We start from the raw sequence: 23,143 nt of genomic DNA, 5'->3' as shown, positions 1-23,143 counted from the left end.
CACGGCAGTGCTGTTTCAATTGTCCCCCTTTTGTTCCGGAGACAGATCCAAAGGGGGAAAAAAAATCACGAACTGCCTATCCCTTGATAACACAAACACAACTGCAAATAAACATATCAGTGTCTCCACACAATGCACATTTATGCAGAATCCATACCCTCAGTTACCAGGTAAATGTCCTTTGGAGCCTAAAGAGATGACGTTGTTAATTCAGTCTTGGGGTTTCGGGTAAAATTTGAATGTCGGTGAATAAAAAGGTGAAGCTAATTAAGTGGCACTCATCTGGGATTTGGAAAAGAAGAGGCTTCTTGCGGGAAGGTAATTATATCTTCATTGACCCTCCATGGTCCCCCCACCCCGGCGTCAGGGGCGCTCTGCTGGGCGGCGTGACATCTCCTTCCAAGAGGAGCTGCCATCACCTTGCCAAGGCTCCCCTCTCCCTGGATGCATTTTCTAATCAGTTCACATGATTGAACTTGCAGCAAGTGATGTTTTACTTAATTCCTTTCCGCCTGTAGGGTGTGAGGCTTGGAGGGCCTCTCGTCAAAACTTTGGAGGGCTCTGTCAGTTTGAAAAGAACATGACCTTTAAATTGTATCAGTATGTTTGCTGGTGCATAAGGGAACGGAAAAGATTCGTCCTGATGGAAAACCACTCCGAGACCAAGGAGTAATTCAGAGGGAACGGGGCCCAGGAAGTTAATTTGTTTATACATAATTTGCTAAGTGGGGCGAGAATGGGGTCCAGGCACCTGCTGGCTGGAAAGGGCCGACCATCAGGTCTGGGGACGTTTAGCCTGTTTTAGGGTATTTTTCTTTCCCTCGCCTCTCCCATCTGAGTCACAGATGTTGCCATGATGTTTGTAGAAGACGGAAAGATCAGTGTCCTCATGTTACCACAGTTGAGGGACGGATCTAAGAAAGAATTTTCTTCTCCACGCTGTCAGCTCTGGAGTTGAACTCTTCCAGAAGGATTAGTGAGGGCTGTCTTGCCGCTGTGTGACCGAGGCGGAAGCTGAGGGCTGGTCTTAAACACTGCCTTTTACTGATCAAGGCCTGTATTCTGATTTTCTTTTGAAAATGTTATTAGGAGAGATGGAACTTAGGAAGCCCATCTGTTCTATGCACACATGCACATACACATACTTTCTGTGTATTGTGTATAGCTTTCACTGTGTGTATGGTTTTCTTTGGTGAAGCTGTTTGAAATTAGAACACTTTTAACCATAACTCTTTATATTAGGGTTCATTACTACTCACCTCTTTTGGGTTCCAGTCAAAATCTTTTGATTCATAGTGCATAAAAAAAAAAAAGATTAAGACAATGGACATTTCTTGGTTGAAGGAGGTGACCAAAAATAACACTTTGAGCTTGAAGCGGACATATATTTATTTAAAATTTAAAAAATTTGTAACGGGTTTACCTTCCAGAATTAAGCAAGCTGCCGACCATTGTCATTCCTCTCTGCTGAGGGCAGAGAGAGACAGCTCTCTCTCTGCCCTAGAGTGACAGCTCACTGATCAACCCCCAGGGAGGGGTTGAGTGTGTCTGAGGATGGGGAGTCCGTAAACGTTTATGTCTAGTTGACTTGGCTCTGACACTGGGACAGAGAACTTTTTTTTCCTTGTGTGTGGCTAGGTTATTCCTGGATATTAATAATTTTGCAGAAAAAAAAAAAAGTAGCTCCTTCCAAAGGCACTTGTGTGAGGAGCAATGTGCATGGTGGTCGTTTTTCTATAAACAAGCTGTGACTTGACAACATAGTTGCTCTTTGCAGAAGAGGAGAGTGGGGAGCAGTTTCCCCCTCTGAGCCTGTTTATCCCCATGCTGTGAAGCCTCAGCATTTGTCAGCTTAGGTGAAGCCCCTGTGCCCGACCATAGCACTGCTGCTGTGAGGTATTGACTGAGTCTGGGTTCCTAATGCAAAAGGCAGAATGAGAATTGAAACTTACTTGATGGAATTAAAACATTAGTATTGGCTTTCAGCTCTTGGTTCTCTGGCTCCTGTAATAAATGCAGGGCGTCTTAAGAATAAAAGCCAACAGACCAACAGAAAACAGTCCGACGCCTTTGCTAGACAGAGAAGGCTCAAAACCTCTCCACGAGATTCGCGAATTGATTTTCTCCAGTGTGGAGTCGGCCACTGTTTCATTGCTAACTTTGACGTATACTTTTCATTTATTTTAAGTAGAATTCTTTTATTGTTTACTATGGGTATCTGAAGATGCTGTGACATCTTAGATAAACAAATTAATCTTGATGATTACATTAAGCCATGTATAGGGAATCTTTAAAAGAAAGAGTCATTAAAAAAGAACACATGCATACCCACTCTCATCTCAATGTTTGTAAGCATGGAGCACCACAGGATTTGGTATCTGTCCCTTCCAAGGCAGTCCAGAGAGATTTTAATATGAAGTAGCCTCCTATGGTCCATGGATCTGGATATGGTCCCTAGGAACCCTGTCCTTTATCAATTAAAGTTAAATATTCATCAAAATGGCAGGAACCAATTCGTATGGTGGTTCCTCTCTGCCCCTGGGGTATATTTACATCCATGCTGCTGCTGCTGCTAAGTCACTTCAGTCATGTCCGACTCTGTGTGACCCCATAGACGGCAGCCCACCAGGCTGTCCCGTCCCTGGGATTCTTCAGGCCAGAACACTGGAGAGGGTTGCCATTTCCTTCTCCAGTGCAGGAAAGTGAAAGTGAAGTTGCTCAATTGTGTCCGACTCTTAGCGACCCCATGGACTGCAGCCTACCAGGCTCCTCCATCCATGGGATTTTCCAGGCAAGAGTACTGGAGTGGGGTGCCATTGCCTTCTCCAATTTACATCCATATTTAATCCTAAATCTTGGGACTCTGTATAACTGTGATGGGCAGTCCCTTTATGCCCCAATTAATCCATCTACAGTTCATTATCAGCCATAAAGAATCTGCCTGCAATGCAGGAGACTGGGGTGGGGAGGTGGGGGTTGGATCCCTGGGTTGGGAAGATCTTCTGGAGAAGGAAATGGAAACCCACTCCAGTATGCTTGCCTGGAGAATCCCATGGACAGAGGAGCCTGGTGGGCTACAGTCCATGGGGTCGCAAAGAATCAGACGTGACTGAAGCGACTGAGCACGCATGCCCAGTTCATTAAGTCTATTTCCTCAAGGTTCTGGGAAATTTGAGTCTGGGTTATCACCCTGATGCTCACCAATGGGTGGCATGCTTGGGCCAGAGAAGCCAAATGGCCCAATGGGCCACGTCCTGGTTCTGGACGTTCAATTACGCTTATGCAGTTTCCAGCTATCACAACTGAAAGCAAAGCGAGCCGTGCTAATGTTTTCTAAGTGACTTCCTTTTCCTCTTCGTTTCAGAGCATGGCATTTCTGACCTGTGTCTGATCTGCAGTCACTGAGCCTCCGTCCCAGATGCTCGGGTCCAGTGGATCCTTAGCACTGGAAGCTGAGAGGGGAGGTTTGGGGGACTGCCCTCAGTCCATGCACTCAGCCAGGAAGCCTCTGGAAGAGCCCGCCATTCACTCAGTCTCTACCTCCTCTGGGTCTCAAGCTGACCTGGGAATGGCTCGTCCTGTAACCCAAAGGTTTCTGGTCCCGCATTGGTAGGCAGCCCGTCTGAGATGCCAAAGGACCATGCAGCTAGATTTGCTCTTTTGAACCAATAAGATTTCCTCGGCCTCAGAGTCTCATTCTTTCCAGGCTCTGAGTTTTCAGGACTGTATCTGGCTCTCCAGCCATCTCTCTCTAGATTTTATTTCATTTCAATATTTTATTTTTTTAAATATTCTATTTATTGCAGGGTGAAGCATGCAAGACCCTTTGACTTTGGCCTGTGGTTCCTCTGGCTGAAAGACCTCAGGATAACTTCTGGTGACTCCCCCAAAGGATGGGGGTGGTGTGGTTCCCTGGTTGGTGCCTGGGGCGGGTACATCCTGCTTTGGGTCGACAGGACAGCTAGCAGCTTGGCCTGCCTTGAGTCGACAGAGACAGCTAGCATCTTGGCCTGGGGTCTGAAACTTTCCTGAGACTTGGGCCCATCCAGGCGAGGTAAATTGATGACTCTCCAGACATATTTTGGGTGAATTGGTTTCAGCTTTCACAAAATGCTAATGTTGATATTGTTTACGTCTGGTCGCATTGTTTTTCACTTCAAAATTACAGCTTTAGTACATTAAGCTAATTTCATAATACTGTATTAACTTAATATTCCATAAATCACACGTCAGATTGCATTGTTACGGATGCACAGAATCTGAATTTACTACTCAAGCTCTCCCAACACATGTATTTATAATTTGCTCCAGTGAGCCCTGTGCCACCATATAGGGTTAAGGAATTACACATTCCAATGCCAGGCACAGATCACGCTGCACTCTCTCTCTCTGCAATTGTTCTCCATACAAATTGAAACAATATATTTCCAGCCATTTTCATAGTTGTAATTACTAGCAAAAATCGTAATACCGCGAACATATTTTAAACACCTGCACTTTGGGTCCAACTCATTTTTTTTTTTTTAAGCTGAGCATTTCTATTTGAATAAGGTTGAGAAAACTCACTGGTGGTAGCAATCTCTGTGTATCTTTTTTTTTTTTTCTGGAGGAAAGATGATAACTTTTGACTTGGAAGAGAGAGGTAAAAAGATGGGTGGAAGGAGCTCAGCTTGCCCCCTCTCTCTCCATTCCCTGCTTCTCTCTCTCTCTTTTCACCTTGGCAAAAGGGATTTAATCAGAGCCGATTGCCTATGACATGTTGCCTGGCTCTTTTGCAAGGGTGCAAAGTTCTGTGCTTCAGCCCAGCTTGCTGGTTCTGGGAACAAAGGGATGCTCTCCGTAGGGGACATGGCGGTGGGCTGGGGCCGTCGAGGAGCCTCTGTAGGTTTTTAAGCACACACTGTCTAATCGGGCTCTGACAAGTCCATTGTAAATCAAAGGTCTGTTAAGTGGGGATGCCAGAAATGTTTGATCTCCTTCCAAGCCTTGAAACAACTTGCTTATTTTTTCTGCAGTTTGGCTCCTCACTAAAATAAAACATTGCGAGATGAATGTTCTGACGGGTCATTGTGTGTCAAGCTGTCACTCTGTAATGGTTACATATTTCAGCTGGATTGAGGTGGTGCCGGTTGGGGGAGGTCTGGGAGAAAGAGAGAGGCAGAGAGAGAGAGAGAGGGGTAGGGAAGGAGACAAAGAGGAACAAGATTTCTGCTTTCTCCTTGTGGCTGATCTTCATTTAAACCAAACACTTGTCATGTTCAGGGGAAGTTTTATAAATTTTTAATGATATTGGGTACAACTGGTGCTTTGAAATTTGCTGTACTTTAATTTTTTCTTCGTTAGCAAAGGTTCACTAATGCATTGAAGTGCTAAGAGCGTATCCTAGGGATTCCACGATAATTGTGTTGTTAATAATATTGTGGCACTAGTAATGTTCTCCTGGTAATCAAGGCATGAGATTTTTTTTTAATATATTCAGTTATTACACTGCATCTCGTACAAATCATGTCAATTACAATTGCCAGCCTGTGACAGTTAAAATAATTGTATACGTTTTCTAGAATTTTCCATTGGCTTGGCTAATCAAGCTAAAAAAAAAATCAACACATTATTTGCATTAATTTTGTTTCTAGTCTATTTCCACTCCTAAATCATTTGTCCATCTACTTCAAAAGGCAGAACAGTAAGTATTTTAATAATAAATATACAAACACATTCACATCAACCTAATTTAGGAATCCTTCTATAGGTCTGGCAAGACGGAGTCATCTGGTAGGAAGGTTTGCGGGACTGAGTTTATGACTTTCACTGGTGTGCATGCGTGCTACTATTGAGTTCACACTGTATACGCTTGGGATGTGTGGATTCTATGTTTATGTAGCCAAGCCTTGTAAGAACACTCACTTTAGCATTTTCTATTTCTGTATTCCATCCATAGTTCTGTCTAGGTCAGGAAAATTGCATGATTTTGGTCTTTCCTTTTCGGCTTCCCTGAAATAGCTCAATATTCCTCGGCACCAGGAAATGATGTATGTAATACTTTGCAGAACGGCCCTGCAAATTTGCAGCTCCAATACTAGTCTTCCACTTCGACGAGCTCTACCCCGTGACCGGCACCGACGCTTTCTTTATTTGGAACTAAAATAGCTAAATCCTCAAAAAGGACTGAACGTGCGAGGCGAGCGGCACACGGAATCCCCGGCAGTATCTCAGCACATTTCCCCAAAGCCCGGCCTCTCCATCACCCAGAGTCGCTCCTTGTCACAGCCGAGAATGGGGAGGGATTTCGGTGACCTAGTGGCATTTTTGAATGAAGACCCCAGGGTGCTGGGAGCATAGGAGGAGGTACTGGGAGGCCGGCAGGGGAGCCCTGTGCTGCGGGGCTGTCAGCAGCCCCCCGACAGTCAGGGACAGTGGCTCAGGGCCAGGGTGAGGTGTCCACCCGAGAAGGACTCTCAGGCAGACCCCAAAGAGAGTCAGCTTGACCTCTTTCACCTGCAGAAAAGAGGATCAGAAAGTGGGCAGGAGCATAGCAATTTCACGAGGCGCCCTCCAACAAGAAGAAACAGTGGCCTCTGCAAAATAACCGTGGCAGAGGGATGTGAGGAGTGACAGGTAGACTGACAGGATTATTTGAGCAATTTTCGGCCAGCTCGGCGATATTATTTGGAGAATAATAAATAAGCTCCCCAATTCTTGAGGTCCTCCACCCCCGCCCTGCTTTCCACTCCCTTCTCAGCCATGTCTGTGATGCCAAGATTTTGCATGAGGGTCAGTGGATGTGGGTTCTGGGACTCAGGGAAACAAAATATTTCCCCCCCTTTTCATGCAATCATATTCTGTTAAACATGGCTTGAACAAATCATCTCTCAAAAACGTAGAATTTATTCCTCAACTTTGCCTGGAGGTACAGCAGAGAGAACAGATTTTTTTCCTCTCTCTGGCCCTTCGAGTCCTGACCATGCAGAATGGATGGCTTTAGAACTGTACACGGACAGGAAAATCAATGCGTCATACCAGGAGGCTTCAGGGGTTAGGCTCCCATGTCCATGTCAACAAGGCTATTGGTTTTTTTTTTAATGCTCCAAAGTTATCACTTCCCGCCTGCAAGAGCCACCACTGTGACTTGTGTGGTCAAACCTTAACAAAAGAATTTCCCTTTGTCCACCGCTCGGTGGCATGGAATTTAATTACTGTGCAGGGAGAATTTTTCCAAGTATGACAATCAGAAACAAACAGGCAGGCCCCCAACATCGGATGCTCCTAAAGGCAGCTGATTGGTGCATTATGGAGGGGCTCATGATCTTGCTGGGGGCCAGGACCCCATGTACATATCAGAGCTGAGGTCTGTGATGGGATGGTGAGTGACCTTGAGATCTCTGCTCCCTCTGGATGGTCTGGAATGCAGGTAACTGGGAAAGAGGACATCTAGCCTTCTTCCGGAAGGTCACCTTGCTCTCTGTAGGAATTTGGGCTGTAGAGAGAGAGCTGGGACTCTGCTCATGTCTCTGGCTTTAAAACACCACTGCTATATTAGAGATGCTTCAATCGGTCTATAGAATTATGCACCATCAGGTGAAGACCACGTTACTTCAAATAATACTTGTCATTAGATTTTAAACTGAGTATCCGAAAATGAAGCTGTGGCTAAATCTTTGTCAGTTTCATCAGACCAACACAGCATTTGGTTTACTGAGGTGGGAGGAGTCCCCGTGTTGCAACAGCAACCCCGTCTGTAGCCTAGAATTCCTTAGGTTCACCTAGGTCACAGCCACGCTGGGTCCAAACCCCTCCCAGAGGCAGACGCCAGCCAGGCAGACCCCCATGCCCTCCTAAAACAGCCCTTTGATCCTGCTCGCCTCCTGGCCACCCCCTCCCCCACCTGCTTTTCCCTGGGCTGTCCTGTCGGTGGTGACACAGTGCTAACGCCAGGGTGCTGGAGGCCACGGTGAGCATTGCTCACTCACAGCAGGCGGATGAAAAGGCAGTGCAGATGTAATTTGTTTTCAATGGCTGTTTCAAAAGAATAATTGTGGTGACATTGCGGGATCAATATTATAGATTTTTGTTTTCAAGTACACTGTATGTGTGGTGCTAAGGGGAGGCAGGAAATACAACACTGCAGCCTGAATACAATAAAAATGGATTGAGGTCTGCGGGTATTTGTCGGCTGCTAGCCATCACGGGTTTGGAACATCATTGGTGGGATTACCGAGTTTGTCCTTTGGGTGGGTATTTCATGGTGAATGTGTGCACATTTCCTGTAGCTTTCCACCTTGGCTTCTTTTGGGACCTGTTTCTTGAATCTGTGTAAAGTAGCTGGGGATGGAGGTCTGTAACCTGGGGCCGGGCTTTGCTGGCTACCAAATGGAGGTGGCTGGGGCTGTGTGCTGGGTGGGAGGAGGAGTGTTAAGATCTGTGGAAGGAGCTGGACACTTCCACATGAAAACCACAGCTTCCCACCCAGAGCAGATGTAAGACCACTCTGGCAACAGTCGTATATTCCCCTAGCTTTTCTTGTGGGGCTTTTAATGGCCAACCCCCATTACAGTGTTTTTGGGTCCCACATGGAATCAGGGATTTCTGTGCTTGCAGGAGCACCTCCCCGAACTCTCCTTCTGCAGCCTCAACCTTGGACAGGATGCTCTTAGAGAAGCACTCTACTCAGGAATCTGTTCTGAAGGTAATGACTGTCACCTCGCATGCATGCGAAGTCGCTTCAGTCATGTCCAACTCTTTGTGACCCCGTGGACTGTGCTGAGCCCATGAGGCTCCTCTGCCCATGGGATTCTCCAGGCAAAAATACTGGAGTGTGTTGCATGTCCTCCTCCAGGGAATCTTCCTGACCCAGGGATCGAACCCACGTCTCTTGTCTCTTGCCTCTCCTGCATTGGCAGGTAGATTCTTTACTACTAGCACCATCTGGGAAGCCATCAAGGCTTCTGGAGTTCGGGCGGGTTCCCTGGCTTGGGGCAACTAGACAGACACACAAATCCCAAGGTGAGAATTATATGAACAAAGAATTAGTAATAAAATGAAATAAATGTAATGAGAGGTGAAAGAGCCTGGTGCCTGTTTTGCCCCCAGTCTTTTGTAATTAGCCCTCCAAAGAAATGGAAATTCTGCCAAAAATATCTTTCTGCTTGCTGGCTTCAAATTGTAACTGAAAATGGTTTGGGGATGAGAGAATTGCAAGGTAAACAGCAGGGTTCAGAAGGACACCTGGGATAGGAGAATTGGAACATTTGAGAGATGGGGAAACTGAGGCACAGACATGCCTGGGGCCATGATGGTTTTTCTGGTGAGTTTGAAGAGCTTTTGCTAGCTTATTTCCAACGTAAAGCCAACTAAAGCCCATGAACTTGGCTCTTGAGTTAGCATAATTTGTTTGAATATCCCAATGCCTTTTTAAAAAAAATTATTATTTTCTTTTTCTTTCTTTCTTTCTTAACTGAAGACAGCTATAGGACTGGGAAGGGTTGGTACAAATCCAGGCTTGGATTCTTTTATAAAATCAGGATGTCCAGCAACATTGAACCCATGTCCTGCAGGTTGGTGTCTGGGACGAACACACCAGGGACACTCCTCCACCCATTCAGCTCAGCCCAGGAAGCGTTTGGGGTCTGTCAGCTCTGATCCAGGGCAAATGACAGTGTCCGTAGGACCTGAGACCTTTCTGAAACTTTTAATTTGTAGAGTGGTGAACCCCAGGGGCACATTTCCTTCAGACTCCGGCTTTCTAGGCATGGAAACAGGAAGAGTAAAAATGAACTGATCAGCAGTCTCTGACCTCTCACACCCTATGTTAGCAGTGTGTGAGTCTGTGGGATACAAACTGTCTGGAAGAAATAAAATCCGAAGCATCTCCACATTTCAAAATAGCCAGATGTTTACATTCACACTTCCTGAGGATTTAATTCAATAAACATTCGCCAAGCTCTTTGCTTGAAGTTCAGACAAGAGGGAACTCCTTCTCTCAAGAAGCTCACAGTCTACCAGGGGGGGAAAAAAAAACAAAAAACAACAAAAACTAATTTACACATAGTAACAATCTAAGATATAAATGCAGGTATTGTGTAGGGAGCATTTGCTGTATCGTAAATCCTGTGACTACCTCATAAGTCACTGGAAAAGGAAAATATCCACAAAAAACACACTACAGGGAAAAAGACTTTTTAATGGAGGGCTTTGAATCTAGTGGAAGGAGGAATTAGCATCTTAATTTAACAAATATCTATTGTCAGCTACAAGTTAGGCATTGGGGTAGGTGCTCTAGCTGTCATGGTGAGCCAAGTAAACATTAATTAATGACGCAAATATAGATCACTTGAACTCTGAAGTGTTAAAAAGAAAGAGTGCATAGTGTGACGATCACACACAACAACAATCTGATCGAGTCTGGGGAAGATCAAGGGCCTCTTTGGAGAAGACACTGGTGTGGAGGCTGGAGGCTGAAAGGAACAGAAGACCTTTCTGTGTAGACGAATCAGCATGTGCAAAGACTCTGGGGCAAGAGAAGTCACATTCACACCTAAGGAATGCAAGGAAGATCAGCAAGGCTGGAACAGAGAGAGAGAAAGGGAGACGTGTGTGCAGGGGTCTGCAGAAATTGATTGACAGGTGCCAGGTCAAACAGGATTTCATCGGCCAGAGTAAGACATTTGGTCTTTGTCTTCAGAGGAACATGAAGGAAGAAGACTTTAGGCGTGTGTGTGTACATGTGGTAACACAAACAGATGTATCTTTTGTTTATTTGTAACCGCGCTGGGTATTCGTTGCTGCACAAGCTTTCTCTAGTTGCAGCACGTGGGCTTCTCATTGCAGTGGCTTCTCTTGTGGAGCAAGCGCTCTAGGGCGCGTGGGCTTCTGCAGTTGTTGCACCTTGGCTCAATAGTTGTGGTGCGCTGGCCTAGCGGCCCCGTGGCAGATGGAATCTTTCTGGACCAGAGATGGAACCCATGTCCCCTGCATTGGCAGGTGGATTCTTAACCACTGGACCACCAGGGGAGTCCCCAGATCTGTCTTTTAAAGAAGCATTTGTCATAAGTCAGGTTTCCCAGGAAACAGATTCTCAGAGCTTTGAGTGCAGAATGAACACTGGGGGGATGCTCTGAAGGGTAGCACCCAAAAAGAGTAAGGAGCTCAAGATTTGGTAGGAAAAGAAGTTGAACTGTGTGAAGTTGCATCAGAGGCCTCAGCAAATGCTATGGAGCTTTCTGGAGCTGGGGTGGCTCTGCAGAAATATCGCATGTTGAGGCTTTCTGCCCCTCCCCTCCATCTCCTTAACCAGTCATTGGATTGGGCTTTCCCTGAGGCGCTATTATGATCTTGGAAAAGGCTGCTCTTTCCATCCAAGGACAGTTTGGTTTTGTGTGGTGCTCACTCGTGTCCGACTCTGTGCAACCCCATGGACTGTAGCCCGCCAGTCTGCTCTGTCCATGGGATTCTCCAGGCAAGAATACTGGAGTGGGTTGCCATGCCCTCCTCCAGGGGATCTTCCCAACCCAAGGACTGAACCCATGTCCCTTGCATCTCCTGCACTGGCAGGCAGATTCTTTACCACTAGCGCCACCTGGGAAGCCCTGGGAGCTGGGGTGAGTAGTGCACATAGCCCAGGGCACTCCAGCCCTCGCACAGAACAGATCTACTTGTTTCATATAGTAAGCTTTGTGAACAGCTCTTGCAGGGTCCTGGTCGGTCTTCTTTCCAGGAGGGACATAAGAGAAGAGTTAGTGGTTCAAACTATAGTCCCCACCACTGAAGCTGGTCTTCGGCCACATGTGTCACTCATCATCTCTGTCATCTACTAGCCATTATTCTTATCTTTGCTTATCATTTCTCTTGGTCTGAGTTACTCAGCTGGTGCAAGGATCAAATCCTCATCTCTAAAAGGAATGGCCCTCTGGTCATCATGCCCTTATCCAGCCATGGCTGCTGCATTCATCCATGTTTTCAAAGTTAGTGCTCTAGTGACAGGAGATCTGTCGGTAAATCAGCTGGCTGCCTCCTCTGTATAACAGCAGCTCTATCTCCTCCTTTATTTTCATGCTAGATTCTTTGTCATAGGAACCCTAGATGAATAGGTGATAGCTGTAGCTAAAACTGTAATGGGACTCTTTTCAAGTCTCCTGGTAGAAGAGTTCCTGGTCTTGGAATTAGGACCTATGGATTCATAAGAATAGCCAGCACAAACTCCTCAAATGGATCGCTGGGAAGGATGCTAAGGGGTTCCACATCTGGTTCCCGACCCTATGCCATCCACTCACTGGGGGAACAATCATGTAATTTTCATTGCTTTGGAATGTATACTGAATCCTGAAGAAGATATCCTGATTTTTCAGAATATCATCTCTAAGTTGGTGTCTGGACTGTATTTTCAAAGGATCATTGTATTGCTCTGTCAAGCTGGAAGCTTCCTAGGTGGTGTGGGGAGTGATAAAAAAGAGGGGCCTGCACGGTCACACTCCCACCATCACACCTTCTGTGTTATAAAGTGGGTTCCTTGCTGCAATACAGCATTATGTGAAATCCAGTTTGTGTGTAAACCCTTGGACCGTAGTGCTAACTAAAATCAAACTCAGGCAGGAAAGGCAAACTCATGTCAAGAATCTGCATCAATTCCTTTTGAGTTGAATCATTACCTTTCCCAAGGTGGAGGGAATTCAATGTAATCAAGTTGTTCCCAAGTGGATGACTACTCTTCTTGGGACATGAAGTCATGCTAGGGACTCAACGCTGGTCTCTGTTGCGGGCATGTTGGACATTTGGCAGTCATAGTAGCTAGATTAATGTCTTAGAGAAATAGGATCCCATGATACTGGATCCTTGCATAATCTTTGTGCTACCATGTCTGTGACTCCATCCATGAGGCCATTGTCCCAGCCAATGACAGAATCTGCTGATTATGTGGCTGAATCATTCATTCTACCTGTTTAGAGCTTCTTCCTTGTTTCCTGGTGGACACTGTCACCTGATACAAAGATCATCATACTCTGTGTCCTCCAGTAGATTCATCTATATGCTTCTTTCCCAGAATTCCGTCTCTAGTATTCCAATTATTCTCCTTCCAGGCTCTTGAAAAACTAGCCAAGCCATTTCCACTGCCCAGTATTTGATACATATTCTTGTGGTGTTGTTTACTTGCTAAATCGTGTCCGAGTCTTTTTGCAACCCCATGGACTGTAGCCCGCCAGGCTCCTCTGTCCATGGGATTCTCTAGGCAAGAATATTGGAGTGGGTTGCCATTTCCTTCTTCAGGGAATCTTCCCAGGCCAGGAATTGAACTCACGTCTTGTAAATTGGCAGGCAGATTCTTTACCACTGAGCCACTTCTTTTTCCTTACAGAGAATTTCCATACAGTTTTCAGGTTTACTGCCTGAAGGTCAGGCTATTGGGAAGATTTTTCCCTCCCTGTTGTCTTTCAAGGGTATCCCTGTGTGGGGTCCTAGTGCAGTGGTCCTCTCTTTCTCTCTCTCTCTTTTTTTGGCTGCACTGTGCAGTATTTGGGATCTTAGCTCCCTGACCAGAGACCAAACCCATGCTCCTTGCATTGGAAGTGCATAGTCTTAACCACTGCACCACCAAAGAAGTGTCCATTGGTGGTCTCTTTGAAGTTTATTTTCACATACTGATCTGAGAACTGAGCTCAACCTCTGTCCTTCTCTATCAGCTGGTCATAAGGGCACCTATGGTACTACAAGTGTTAGCTGAGGGAAAGGTACTCGTGCAGTGCTGGTGGATGACACAGCTTCTGGACTACCAACCCATGCAGCATACCTGGGCCCTCTGGCTCTTCTTCTGTCAACCTTGCATGAGATTCGTCCGTCTTACAGTGTATTGCTCCTGACCTTATGACTAGGCCTAACAAAACCCAATTTATGATGGGTAGCTCTGACTGCATGATCATTTGCTATTCTGTAGGCAAGCACTCTGTACTACCAGGGCCCAGGAGAACCCCATGAGTTGTCATTTTTGCTGGTAGTGGTGGTTTTCAAGTGCTGTGTAATTCCTTACTTCTTAAACTCTGCATAGTCTCTCCCTACCTCATCTGTCTCTAAGAAGCTCTGTCTACCAGGTCATGAATCCTGAACTTACTGCAGAGCCCTTTCCTGATCTGCACCCCTCTCAGAGTTGGAAGACTTTCTTGTTGCTCAGCAAATGGATTGGAGTAATATTCTGAAACGTGGAATAACTGCCTCTAGAATCCTGAAAGTGAAAGTGTTAGTCACTCAGCCATACTAGAACCCTGAGATGGGGGTAAACTGACAGAGCATTTACTTTTTATTTGCAAGGAATGTGAGCTGCAGTAATCTATCCTTTAATTTGGATGGGATGTTCTGGTGTGCCTTTGGTCACTGGACCCGTACAATCTTTGTTGATTTGGTGTTTGTCTGTGTGCTCGGTCGATCAGTCATGTCCGACTCTTTGCAACCCCATAGACTGTAGCCCAGCAGGCTCCTCTGCCCATGGAATTTTCCAGGCAAGAATATTGGAATGGGCTGACATTTCCTTCTCCAGGGGATCTTCCTGACCCAGGGATCAAACCTGGGTCTCCTGCGTTGCAGGCAGATTTTTTTTTACCACTGAGCTACCTGGGAAGCCCTATGGATCTCTGACTTTTCCTAGGGTTTATCTCTTACCCTCTGGAGTGCATGTCCCTTACCAAGATTGGCCATTGTTATCCTTCAGAATCTGTCTGATTCTTGTGGCATTCAGTCTGATGAATCAAATGAGATATGACAGAGGCCACCACCCTTTTATTATAGACACATCGGCTCTGTTGACTGATGCAGGATCAGTTTTAGGGACTTCCATTTGGTCTTCAGCATTGTAATGGTTCTCACTCGAAGGCCCCAGGAACCAACTTAGAGATTTACCAACTACCAAAGATGTCCGTTTCACTTGTACATTTTGGGCACTTGGAAATTTGTCAAGTGGACCTGGGTCAAGATGTTATTTTTTACCTGGATCCCACATGCCAGGTCACTTTGCTTGGAAGCAGGGAGGGTGAACATACACAGAAGTTGGAAATGTGGACGACGAGGAGGGGAGAGAGGAATCTTATTTGTGTCTCAGTTTGGAGAGGCTGCAGAGTTTGATGAAGTAGCCTAGCATTTCCCAATGTGTGGGGCCTATGAATGGTATTAAATAGAATAAGGACATGGGCTTCCACAGTGGCTCAGTAGTAAAGAATTCGCCTGCAATGCAGGAAACACAGGAGACACAGTTTTTCAACCCTGGGTTGGGAAGATCCTCTGGAGGAGGGAATGGCAACCCACCCTAGTATTCCTGCCTGGAGAATCCCATGGACAGAGGAGCCTGGAGGGCTACAGTTCATAGGGTCTCAAAGAGTCAGACATGACTGAAGCGACTGAGCACCATCTAATCGATGGTATTCAATTAGAATGAATCACAGGGTAAGTAAGTTATTCCTTTTTCAATTTAACATATTGGACTATTTGCTGTGGTTCCAAAATGGACAGGTTGAAGCTTCTTGGGTGGGAGTTGAGATAGGAATACATCTCACGTATAATTATGGCCTGGAAATTGGCTAATTTTTCTAATATTGTCTTCTCCTGAAGTAAGGCCTTATCCTGAGACAAGAAACACTAGGATCACTTCCTGCAGAGGAACTAATGAGCTTCTTTCTCCAGCTGAGTCCCTTGGATATGATGCTTCCAACTTCTGGTTCTAATGGCATGTGTGATTGTGTGAGCTGTGAAATCAGAAAGTGAAAGTTGCTCACTTGTGTGACCCCATGGACTGTAGCCCACTGTAGCCTGCCAGGCTCCTTTGTCCATGGAATTCTCCAGGCAAGAATACTAAAGTCGGTAGCCATTCCCTTTTCCAGGGAAATCTGGATCTCCGACCCAGAGATCGGATCTGTGTCTCCTGCATTGTGGGTGGATTCTTTACTGTCTGAAAATCAGAGGAGTCACTCAAACCTCTCCAATCTAAACAGGAGAAACATGGTTCACCTGGTGGTTCTGAAAGTTGTAATTTAAGGAGACTAGAAAATACCTTCTAGGAATTAAATGGACTAATTCCTGAAATCTCCTGGGTCAGAATGTCCCTTCTAAACTTGAATTGTTCTTCCAGGTATCTTGCTTCTTTGTTAGCTTAGAGTAGGGATCCACTTCATTGGAACTATGCATTTAATGCTAGAGATCAAAAGGGGCATAACCTTAGAATTCAGGACTTTCTGATCAACCATTTTGCTTTTATTTGTGCAATCAATCATAGACTATGTATTAAATTTTTTTTTATTACTGCTGTACCAAATTACCCCAAACTCAGTGGCTTACACAAAACAAATTATCTTGCAGTTCCATTGGTCAAAAGTCTAACACAGTTCTCACTGGACTGGAGTCCAGGCATTCTTTTTGGAGGTTTTAGGAAAAAAATTCACTTACTTGCATTTTTCCCATTTCTGGAGTATGCCCTCATGCCTTCATTCATGGTCCTCATCTTCAAGGACAGCAGAGTTGCACCTCTCTGATATTTCCTTGGTCTTCATGTCTTTCTCTCATTAAAGTCAGGGAAGAATCTTCTTTTCTCCCCAAAGAAATCAAGTGGTTAGTTTGGGCACACCTAGATAAGAATACATCTCACATATAATTGTGGCCTGGAAACTGGCTAATTTTTCTAATATTGTCTTCTCCTGAAGTAAGGCCTTATCCTGAGACAAGAAACACTACGATCACTTCCTGCAGAGGAACTAATGAGCTTCTTTCTCCAGCTGAGTCCCCATCTCCAGGATGCGTATCCTTATCCTTAACTGCAAAGTCCTTTTTACCATGTAAGGTAGTGTCTTCACAAGTTCTGGGCTTCTGCTGTGGACATTTTTGGAGGTCATTATTCTGTCTGCCACAGACCGTAACATTGGAAAGTCATGAGGAATCTTAGATTCTAATCTCTGAGCTCCCACTCATTTTGGAATTCCTTCTGAGGCATCCCTGATAGAGTGCACCCGCCTCTGATTAAACATCCGGTTAAAGTGAGCTCACTGCTGCTCTGGGGTTTTCACTCCGTTCCCTATTCCCTTCAACATCTCTTTAGACTGGTTTGTTTTTCAAATCAGGTTTGACTCTGGCATTTGATAGACTGCGAAAAGCTGCCTCCACAGGATGTTGGATTGGCTACACATGGCCATGTCACAAATAACGCTGTGTTTGCAAGTAAGTTCTGAGTTTGGATTCTTTCCACTGGACCCAAGATTGCAGGGGGCATCCTTTGGTGACAAACGGCTTTGAGTAACCTCTTTGCCTTGTGAGAGCCTGGGAGTTGACAGTTTCCTGTTCACAAGGTCCGTTCATTCACTTACTGAGTCACAGGTATTACTAGAACCACTGCTAGACAGTTGTTCCAGGTATGGGCTTCCCAAGTGGCGCAGTGGTAAAGAATCTGCCTGCCAAAGCAGGAGACACAAGAGATGTGGGTTTGATCCCTGGGTTGAGAAGATTCACTGGAGGTGGGAATGGAAACCCACTCCAGTATTCTTGCCTGGAGAATTCCATGGACAGAGAAGCCTGGCAGACTATAGTTCATGGAGTCTCAAAGAGCTGGACATGACTGAGCAACTGAGCTCGCACATACGCACTGAGAACCTTCAGTGAATGACCAAAGCCTTTCTCTCATTGAGCTTCCATTCCAATGCTTGGGGTAGGTCAAAAAATAATAAACAAACAAGTCCATGCTGTAATATCTCAGAGAAACAGATGTTAAGATGAAAAATACAGCAGAGTAAAGGGAAGGCTAGAGATCGATGGGGCTGTTCTCCTTCAGATGATCAGATGAAACCCCCTCTGGGGAAGAGGCGTTGAATCAAGTTGTGAATGGAGCCAGTGGGCTCCCATCTAGAGTAAGGGAGAATGGTGAGATGAAATTCTGCAGCTTTAACCAAATTTATTTCCACCTTTCCTTTCTTTACCCTTGGCCCCTGCCAGCCCTCCCTCAAGCTCAGGCATCCTATCACCCTGATTCCAGAGAGCTTGCCAGCACAAAACCAAAAGACGAAAAAGCAATGCTTTCTAAAACTCAAAATAGGTTCCAGAACTCTAGGTTTTGCTTGGCTAGAGCCATGCTTCGGGGAGGACCAAGTCCTGAAGAGCTGAGGGTCTGCAGTGTATATCAAACTATAGGTCCAGAAGGGCAGGCAAGCAGATCTCCCGAGTCCCGTATGAACATTCCCTGGCTGTGCAGAAGGATAGGGAGAGGCTGGAGAGGGTTGGAGTATGCCTCCAGCAGTCCATGGCAGTGAAGTGCTGCAGGTATTCTTACCGGAAAGTCTGCAGAGTACTGAGAAGGTCATGTAGCTGGCATATTGTGCAGGTCAGACCCAGGTCTTTCTGCTCCTTGTCCGAGTCTATGATCCCAGACCCCAGGGCTTCTTAGTTGTCCCTTACCTTCTTCACTGAGCCTCTGCAGGAAGTTTGGTTCTCACACCTGGAGTCCTGAGGACCCCACCTGTGCCAAGTGCCCTAATAGAGCCATCAAAGTTGACTTAAGCCAATGGGATCTGCCAAACAAATAGGATAAATTGGTCTCATTAGTTACCCCATTACTTAGAAAATTCTTCTGGGACATTACTTTTGGGCTGGTTAACAACAGTTCTACTCCTGGGCATATATCCATAGGAAACCATAATTCAGAAAGATACATGCACCCCAATGTTCATTGCAGCACTATGTACAATAGCCGAGTCATGGAAGTAACCTAAATGTCCGTTGACAGAGGAATGGATAAAGAAGATGTGGGATATTACTCAGCAGTAAAAAGCACAAAATAATGCCGCTTGCAGCAACCTGGATGGACGTAAGAGATTATCATACTAAGTGAAGTAAGTCAGAGAAAGACAGACATCACATGCTACTGCTTATATGTGGAATTCAAAATATGATACAAGTGATTTTTCTTTAATAAAATAGAAACAGACTCATAGATCTTGAAAACAAACTTATGGTTACCAAAGGGGAAATGGGGGGGCGGGAAGTGATAAATTACGGGATTCGGATTTACATATATACACTACTACATATAAAATAGATAACGAACAAGGACCTTGGAGTAGGAAATGGCAACCCACTCCAGTATTCTTGCCTGAAAAATTTCATGCACAGAGGAGCCTGGTGGGCTACAGTCCATGCGGTCACAAAGAGTCAGACATGACTGAGTGACTGAACACACACACACACACACACACACACACACAAGGACCTACTGTGTAACACAGGGAACTCTACTCGATATTCTGTAATAAGCTATATAGGAAAAGAACCTGAAAAAGATATATGTATATCTGAATCCCTTTCTTGTATACCTGAAACTAATGCAACCTTGTAAATCAACTATAACCGAATAAAAATTAAAAAAAAAAACAAACCACGACAACCAAGGAACTCATTGAATAGGAAATACCTGAATACTTCCCATTTGGCATGTTCCCCACAGACTAGCCCAGGAACTCTCTGGCGGAGCCCCCAGAGTTCCCCTCCTCATTCATTTCTCTCTCTTCCAGTGTGTGAGGGGACCCTGCCCACAGCGGGGTGAGTCAACCCCAGGTTGAGAGCTAATCTGTTAGCCTACTGGTCAGGTGCAAGACTTTGCTTCACAAGATGATTTCTAATATAATGGGGAGGCCTGGGAAAGGCTGTTGCAGCCCTGACAAATAAGGGTCGAATCCCAGCATGGCTGTCGAAACAGCTGGAAAAGCTGTAACCTCTATTAAATGAGGAATTGGGCAAATGTCTTGACACAGAAAAACTGCGTGTGTACCCTGGTAGAAATGATACTTTTATAGTTATTTTTACATCCAAACATTACTCTTTGAGTGCTGTCATATTTTATGAAAACTTTTATTAACATTTCCAAAATGACCTTACCCTCACGGTGGGGCCATCAGTCCCGGGAGCCGTAACCTATTTAAAACATTTTCCTCTTTACAAACACAATAAAGTCAGCTGTCTTCAACATAGATTTGTAGATCTCATTAGAGATAGTTTTGCAAAAGGTAGTGCGTCTCTGGAGAACAGAATGACAGGTTGTAATCTTTGCGTGTAAAGTTTTCAAACACGAACTCTTTGTGCCGATGGATTGTTGCGGGTTTGGAGCCTGGTTGTCACTGGGTCCGCTTTGCAATCGGTCTGGTATTCAGTGAGGATGGTTAGGGCTCTGGCTGCCCCAACAGGGCGAGATAACAGAGGGTGGGATGGAGCAGGTGGTACCCACGCTGTAATTCCTGACTTGGCATCAGAGGTGGGGTGAGATCACGGACTGGGGACTCCCGGGGTGCAGGAAACTCACAGAAACCAAAGAAAAACAAGGCCTTTTCTCTGATGAAAGCCTGCTCAGTCTTCTAGGTTGTAAATGAGGCTTCTCCCTTGGGTAGCGACTGGTTTAGGTGGCAGTCGAGGGGGTAATTTTTCAGAAATGCTGCCTCCAGCGGGCCAGTGTTCTAAAGGCTGCCCCGCTTAAATGGTCTTTTTATGCAGTGGGATAATGGCAGCTTGCGTGTTGCTACATGAGGCCTATTTTCTGAGGAATGGTTGCATTCAGGGCACTTCTAATTTGTCAGAAGAAATGCAGACCATCTCTCCAGGAGTCTGCCGCACAGGACATCATTTCTCTGCGAGCTCTGCCTTGGGTCAATGTGCAACTCGGCTAGCCTGCCGTCCCCTGTTGCTTCCACCTCCCAGGGCCGCTGTGATTTATTAGGATTCAACAAGCCATGTCCTCTTCCGGACTCGGCCCTCCCTCTCTGTCCCCTGCTCCCTGGCCCCTTCCCTCCGGAGCCAGAGACAAGGGAGGGGCCACTTGACAAATACTCCCTGTGTCTTGAGGGAAGTGGGGGCGAGGAGGTTCCACTCTGCTGGGGCCAGTGACGGTGTTCGAGGGGCACAGCTGGTCCATGAGGAGGGCCCGCCTGCCGGCAGCGGGCTCTGGTGGTGCCTGTCCTGCTGTTTTTCTAACTGTGGGATGACAGCGTGATCACAGGGCTGTTGAATATTGGAGAAAAGGAGCTGAAGCCTTGGTCATTGACTGCAATGACTTTCCCGTGTCCGACTGGGGGCTGAAGTCCAGCGAATTACACTGTCAAACGCCCCCCGATGTTTGCCTTATAACCACTTTAACTGCATTTGCATTTGAGCCTTTCTCTCCTGGGAAGCCCGGTCTTCCCAGGTGGCGCTAGTGGTAAAGAACCTGCCCGCAAGTGCAGGAGACATAAGAGACTTGGGTTCAATCCCTTGGGTGGGGAGAATCCCCTGGAGGAGGGCATGGCAACCCACTCCAGTATACTGCCTGGAGAATCCCATGGATGAAGGAGCCTGGTGGGTTAAAGTCCATGGGGTCACGAAGAGTCGGACACAACTGAAGCAACTTAGCAGGCACACACTTCATGAAACTCACTAATGAAGCACTGCTCAGGTTGGGCGTCCATTTTTAAGCTTGTTGATGGGCATGGATTTATTTTATCATCATCATCACTATTCTATACACAATATACAGGTGGTCTGATTCGCATCTTGGGCCCACCCTCTGTCCTCATATCTCCTTGTAATGGTCTTCATCCCTGGGCGCCCAGACACCCTCTTCAGTGACAGAGCACTAACTAAGTAGTTAGCACGGTGTGGACTCCCTGCCAACTACTCTCAGCTCTGAGATTCTGGCCAAATTATTATACTTCACTCCTTTGCGGGATAAACGTGGAGCCCCCCTTCACAGGGTGATGGTGAAGGTTAAACTGAGTTCACACATGCACAGCAACAAGACTGGTGTCTGGCACGTGGTGAACCGTCCATAAGCAGGAGTTCTGTTGTTGCTTGGTTCTCGGGGGCTCTCCAGCCCCATCAAATTTTCTGTGCTGGTGGCCCTGCATTGCTCCTCTTCCTCCAGCAGGCTTCCCTCTGCAGAGACTTAGGAACTTTCTCTACCACTCAGGCTCCTGCACGGTGGCCCCTGTGTGTAAGGAACCTGGCCACAGAGTTAATCAGGGGAGGACTACAGAGGGGATTTAGGGTGGAGAAGTCTTGGTATCCTGAGTTAGGCCTGAACCCATCAAGCCTGCTCTCTTAACTGGCTCCATTTGGTTGATGAATACATGTGGACTCGTTCTGTCCAGGGATCAGGAGCCTTTGTCCTCCAGGCAGATTAGGGTCTGGCTGCCTCTGACCTCTGACCCAGTCCTTACTGCCAAGCAGCCCAGCGTTCTGATGGGTGGGCCGGCCAGCTTGCAGCCTGGCATGTTTGGAGCATCACTTTCTCCTCTGTCTCTCCATTTGAAGGATGTTGCTTTACCTCTTCTGGAGTCTGTGAACAACTGAACTGTCTTCCCCACCCATTCACCCATGTATCATCAACTTATCCAACCTACAAACACATTTTGAGGGCCCACTATGAGGACATAGACTTGGGATGCATTATATAATACATTTTTTCCCATTTAATTAGGGGAGGGCTGGCAAAGAATATGGATTTACTCATTTAAATATCTCTTCCTCTGACTTTATGATTTTTGGCTAAATAATGAATTTGGCTGAAGCTGCAGTCTTCTTAGGAAAGGTTGGTCCAGCTAGAGAACAAGGGCATGAGGCCCAATTCCTAGAAATATTAGATATTCCTTTCTTTCTTTCCTTCCTTCTTTCTTTCCCCATCCTACCCTCCCTCTCTTTCCCCTTTATCCCTCCCTCGTTTTCTTCCTCCCTCCCTCCCTCCCCCTTCTCTCTTTCTACTTCACACAGGTTTTCCAACAGAGAAGCTCAGTTGAAACTTTAGGACTTAGTTTTCTAATCCAGCAGCTGGAAACCGTTGCCCTTCCCGACCCAGATTTACTTTCAACACCTGCATCCTGGCTTCTGCTCTGGCGCATCCGCCTAATGCTACATCGACATAGCGTGGTCAGGGCTGGAGATGAGAAAAGTGTGTCCTTGTGCCCAGTTGTGTGAGCGTGGAAACAGTGACCGTGGCAGAGAAGGCAAGAGGCTGTCAGTGTTCACACTGCAAAGACCAGAGACATCTTTTCCAGGAAGAGACCTGACAAAGCTTCCCTGTGAGGGTGAAACAGCCTTGGGAGGCCGCAGGATGCAAGGCACACGCTTTCACTGATCATAACCTTGTGATGCTCCCAGAATTGTGCTCAGAAACCAT

At 46.1% G+C, this 23,143-nt stretch overlaps 1 long non-coding RNA gene across 1 annotated transcript; it reads right to left on the bottom strand.

The window, feature by feature from the left end:
* Positions 1–17,699: 17,699 nt before the first annotated feature.
* LOC147353567 (uncharacterized) lies at positions 17,700–19,995 on the bottom strand. The gene is made up of 2 exons (XR_015145725.1): positions 19,882–19,995; positions 17,700–18,518 (listed from the first exon to the last, which is right to left on the bottom strand). It is a non-coding gene; the product is annotated as an uncharacterized LOC147353567 (long non-coding RNA).
* Between the last annotated feature and the right edge of the window lie 3,148 nt (positions 19,996–23,143).

Source organism: Bos grunniens, chromosome 18 (assembly GCF_055505025.1).
Source record: "Bos grunniens cultivar Pamir isolate PY7600 chromosome 18, Bosgru_T2T1.0, whole genome shotgun sequence".
In the NCBI taxonomy this organism is placed as follows: domain Eukaryota; kingdom Metazoa; phylum Chordata; class Mammalia; order Artiodactyla; family Bovidae; genus Bos; species Bos grunniens.
The sequence above is the reverse complement of the archived record's forward strand: the minus strand, read 5'-3'. Positions and strand labels throughout refer to the sequence as shown.